We start from the raw sequence: 6,079 nt of genomic DNA, 5'->3' as shown, positions 1-6,079 counted from the left end.
ATATTAGGGTACTGGGGACCCCAGGACGTTTCTGGTATCAAATCATTATGCAAATTAATAAAACTGGTCAATTAATTACCCCTACCACCGCCCCCAACACCACCTCTGGATGATATCATGTGTTTTCCTGAGCCAGAACGTGGGTCCCCGCTCCCTCCCCCTCACTACCCCTCCCCCTTCTCCATCTACCCTATTGGCGGGAATTTTGAATTTTGGCGGGAATTTGGTGAGAATCTCTTTGTACCAAGGCTGTGCTGGTGTCCCCCCCCACTCCCATCCGGCAATTGGCGGCGGGAAACTCAAAACGGCGTGTGCCGCTTCTGGGACTCGAGCCCCATTCCTTCTGGAAAGCCCAAGTTCAACCCCCACACCAACACAATTATACCATCAGAGGCGCTTGAAATTGGCTGTAGCGAATAGAACGCAGCGTCGAATCACATCGGGGATTTAAGGCGGGCTCAGTAGCTCTGCAGCCACAGTTGCAATCAATCAGTCAACATGAAGCACCAGCCGAGATCGTCCATTGCTGTCCAGACACATCAGCAGCAGAATAGGAAGAAGCTGCAGAAGAGCAAGTGCAGCTTGTTTCATGTCTGTGTTTACTGCCATGTGAGGAAGACGAAATCTTTGTGTTACTATTATCACTTGTAACGGCTTTTCTCGTCAGTGGATGCGACGTTCTCCAGCCCGTCAGGTTCTGCAGCAGCGACGTGTCCCAGTGTGGTCAGTTTGATGGAGCAGGAAAATGACCTGTTATTGTCGGTTGAAGGCACCCAGCTAGCCTCTGACTCGCTGAATCAGCATGACGCTGGGTGTTACTGGACCCATCATAGGCACCATATTCCAGTAATACCAGTAATACTGCATGGACAATGTGAGGATGTAGTGGATGAGGAGATACAGATTAAGCCCTGTGCATCACTACTACTGGTCACTTCAGTATATAATATAAACGCTTAGTGGTTCGAAGCATTTACATATTGGTATAGAAGCAGCCGCAGACAGAGACTGCCGTGTTGCGATAGAGGTCGAGAATGCAGCTAAAAGTGCGGTTTACGAAGGTGGAATAGAATGAACTGTGTTATACAAAACCCTACATAAGCAGCAGTTGACCGCCAAGTATCATCCGATCCGTCGTCCTGCGGAAATTCACTGTGCTGCTGTAACTCTTTCCATTACAATAGTGTACGACGACTGTGCACTCCGTGTGAAATCGGGTGACACACCCATTTATGCACAGCACTCCACTTTTAGAACCTTGTTCAGTCTACATATGGTGCGATTCATTGTGTTGGAAAGACTGAACAGATGGCTGCCTTGTGTTGAATCTGTGTAGGGACATTGCAGAGCATCTCTGTACAAACAGTAGGAACGTATACGACTTCGAACATTGGGTCAGTATGATGCCACGCGAACTAATGTACTACCAATAAGTTTCAGAGAAATAAATGCTGAATTCCGTGATTACAAGAAGGCTTTATTTTCTATATCATGTACTGGTGTTAAGATAAAGAGTGTATCTGTTGATGTAGTGCATTGCGTGTATAATTAATGAATAAAACTTTATTTAACCATGTATGAATTTTATTTCTTACCTCTTACTGTACTGCAAATATTAAAGTTATTGCTACCAGTAATTTCACTGCAGACATGCAACAGCAGAAAATTTCGTCACTGAACTAAATTGTCTGTAAAAGCCCATTGCACGCAAGTACCTCCCATAATCGATATCATGGCAGGGCATAGTGCTCGTTATTTTCCATAAAAGTCCACTGCTCGCCTTTACCTGACGTAGTAGTTATAATGGCAGGGTGGGTGAAGCATCAAGACTTTGTTGTAACCGACTGCAGCTGTGATGGAGTGCAAGGAGAGCAGAATAAGAATGGCGTACTCCTTCCCGACAACAAAAGTACAATAATTGTAGGTTTCTCCAGCTACGGCAGGACAAATCTTCTCATGTCGCTGCTAACACATGCAAATGGAGTCCGCTTTGAGCATGTATGTTTATTTTCAAAAACAGTGTTTCAGCTCAAGTACCACCTATTGCAGGATATGCTGCTGAGTGTAGATGGTGTGACATGCACAACATTCAGTTGAGGCAGCGATATCCGCTCACTGGAAAATGTAAAGCCAAACACAGTGTTCATATTTTACGATGTTGCTGGGGAAAACCAAGACAAAATTCAATGATATTTCTGTTTCGGTCGCCACATGGCTGTTGATGTATTTTATCTAAGTCAGGCACATTGTAAGTAGGCTGTTTAGGTTTTTATATTGGTAACGCCACGTAGCGCTCTGCATGAAAATCACTGGCTGTGCTGGGTGCAGTCTGTGGCTGGTTGGCATTGTTGTAATATTCGCTATTGTAGTGTTAGGCAGTTGCATGTGAACAGCGCGCAGCGTTGCGCAGTTGGAGGTGAGCCGCCAGCAGTGGTGGGTGTGGGGAGAGAGATGGCGTGTGTCCATCAGAGACAGTAAATTTCTAAGACTGGATGTCATGAACATATATATATATATATATATATATATATATATATATATATATATATATATATATATGAACACTATGAACTTTTGAACACTATTAAGGTAAATACATTGTTTGTTCTCTATGAAAATCTTTCATTTGCTAACTTTGCCTATCAGTAGTTAATGACTTCAGTGGTTAGAATCTTTTATTTAGCTCGCAGTATTGGCACTCACTGTATTGCAGTAATTTGGGTAACAAAGATTTTTGGGAAGTAAGTGAATCATGAAAGGTATAGATTGTGGTTAGTCAGGGCCATTCGTTTGTAAGGATTATTGAAAGTCAGATTGTGTTGCGCTAAAAATATTGATTGTCAGTTTAGTGACGATCAGAATAAGTAAAGAGAGAAATGACTGAGTACGTTCAGTTTTGCTCATCTGTTTGAAAATCAAATAACGTAATGGGTTTACCAGCACAGTCTTTCATAAATTTTTCTAAGAGGATGTTACATATAGCGACCCTGCCAGGATACCTCACTGGAATCTTCTGATTTTTTCCTCGTAGTCTGAGTAATTAGTGTAGTTATTGTTTAGTGGTGGCGCATAATTGTAGAGAGAATTTTCTTTGTAGCTGTAGTTTTTCATTGTTGTAGTGTAAAACAGTTGTGGCATGCATGTAGATTTGCACCAAGTATTTTGCAGCCGCGCTTCGAATTAATTGGATATTAAAATAGTGCTATTTTAATGTGTTTTCTCGTTTTGCTCTTCAAATTGTGCTTTTCTGTGTTATCGTGTGAAATATTGTGAAAATTATGGAGTGTGAAAAACGTAACACTAGGCTGCAAAGTAAGTTGAGAAATGACAGTGAAGACGACAGTAGTGTGTTAGCGCCACCGTGTAATGAATTAACAAATATTCAGAATAGTAATTTGGTAACTGTGCATAGGGAAATGGACCAGGTAATAAATAATGGTGTAGACAGTTAAACAATTAGTGAACAGGGAGCATTGTCGATCGATCGGTCGGCAACAGCTCACCTCAGGAATCCGAAATGACAGGACAAAATTTTGCAAATACCGTAGATTAAGATTTTGCGTCCTCATCTTTTTCTCAATTAAGTTAAGACACATTTTCTGCTTTTCAGAATACGAATGCTGCCGGTGCAAATGCACTGCCGATAGGCACAAAGGAACATGTTCGAGACACAAACACATTATTATTGCAATTATTGCAACAAATCAAAAACAGTCACAGCAACAAATGGAACAAAATCAGAAACAAATTAAAGAAACACTTCAACAAACTCGTAAAGATTTAACTACTGAGTTACTTAAAATCGAATCGAAATGTCAAAAAGTCTGTAATGACGTAAAAACACAAGTTTGTGAGCATTTTCAACCTATTTTGTTGCTTTATGAAAATGCATTAGAAAATCAGGAAGCAGCCATAAAAGAACTGCAAACTATTGTTCATGAAAATCACGACACCTTGCAAGCTAAAACTGACTTAGTTGCATCTACCGATTCGGTTATGCAACTTGCAAAAACTCAAGGAAACTTACAGGACATGGTAGATACGCTTTCAACACAAATGGACACACTGAAACTTGGTTCGGAAAAACACACTGAGGAAATCAGTTCATTAGCAGAGAAAGTAGCCGAACTTTCGGATCAGTTCACTAACTTATCTACAAATGTAGATGATGATCTGAATGACACAAGACCGGTAGCATTCACTGACACAGAAGAGTATGAACAAATTAGAAAATTCAAACAAAATCAAAATCAAATCAATACACAGTACAAAAGAGAAATCTGGGAAATACAAGATCAGTTGACACAGGTAATACAAGAATTACATATTTCAGAGGACACTCGCACTCCAATACGGAAAGAGGGACATAGAAATACGGAACAGCCACAAAATAATAAGACAGGGCACTTCGGAATTTATGAAAGAAATTGGCAAGGTACACCGAATTTTGAGATGGAACCGCCGAAAAGAAGTAACAATGACCGATATGCGACTCGCCGACATGATGATTTTGACTATAAGCTGTTCATTACTACACGTAAATTCAAAACATTTAAGAATTCTGGCCACGACATTCATCCACAAGCGTGGCTTCATCAATTCTCTCATTGTTTTCCTCCCAACTGGTCATCAGAGCACAGATTAGAATTTATGTGTGGCTACTTAGAGAATGAACCAGCTGTAAGAATGCGATCGGTCATTCACGATTGTCACAGTGAAGGAGAATTTTATCATGCCTTCCTCTCAGCATATTGGTCTCAAGCTACACAAGACCGAGTAAAACATAGCATCATAATGGTGAAACATTTCGAACAATTTGAATTTTCCAGTCTTGTGAAATATTTTGAAGGCATGTTGCACAAGAATCAGTACCTGTCAAACCCATACAGCCCCTTAGAACTTATCCGCATTTGCTTAATCAAATTGCCTGAACATTTACGACATATTATTTAGGCAGGACGTTGCAAAGACGACATTGAAGCTTTTCAGGGACTCTTACAATAATTGGAAATCGACACTGACAATCACGGGACGCAAAAACAGGAACACAATAATTACAGGTCACATCCGTCACAATTCCGCGATGAAGGAAATAATAACTGGACACGACAAGGCTATTCTTACAACGCAAATCGTGACCAAAGCAGACACCACTCATATGACAACCACTGGCAGAGTAATAATAATCACAGGGAAAGATCACTTCTCCGTTGTAATGACTATAACAGAGACAGTCAGAGAAACAGACAATATGGGAACCAACATAATTATTATCAAGTGAGAGAACAATTTCAGGCGCAACGGTCCACCACACAGTTACGATTCAGGGAGAAATTCTCCACCACATGACCGACACAAAAGGAACCATGGAAACTGCCGACATAACGACAGACTTGAATTTCATCAGAACTGGTGGGATTCAAACAGGGCAGGGCCCTCTCGGCAAGGTGAATTTGTTGACATTAGGTCTCCTAATACTATAACGACGCACGCCAACAAAGAGACAGACAATGACTCGTACCGCAGGCAGCCACGTGTGCCTGCTGGCTCAGAGAAAAATAACATAAACGCTAACCTCGAGAAAAATTTTAGCATTCCTTGCCGACGTATACATGATAATTGCTTGGAAGTTGAAACACTGCATACTAGGAAGGGTAAAGGATTGCACCACATTTCACATATAAATCCGTTTATTGAGAGATTATCTGCTTTTTAACTTAGTCTTTGCTACAAAATTTTTCACTTCACATTAATAGTACGCTTTGGCACACTTAGAATCTGTTAACATGCAAAAATGATTTAAAGTTAATTATCCATTCAAGAACCTGGGCAACTTATGCAGACAGTAGTTACGAATGCATTGTTATAGTGAACAGACGACACAGTGTTATTGTGTGTACATTCTTGCTCGTTAGTTACATGATTACATAACGACTATAAGGCTTACATACTTAGAACATATACTGGTACTGCTAATAAGATTTTAATGCAACACTTTGATTTACTTGAAAATACATTCTGGATTTAAAGTACTTTCTGAGAGATACCAGATGACACAGTGGTTAGTTTATTTGACGGC

Source organism: Schistocerca cancellata, chromosome 4, assembly GCF_023864275.1.
Source record: "Schistocerca cancellata isolate TAMUIC-IGC-003103 chromosome 4, iqSchCanc2.1, whole genome shotgun sequence".
NCBI classification, from domain to species: Eukaryota; Metazoa; Arthropoda; class Insecta; order Orthoptera; family Acrididae; genus Schistocerca; species Schistocerca cancellata.
Note: the sequence above shows the minus strand (reverse complement) of the source record.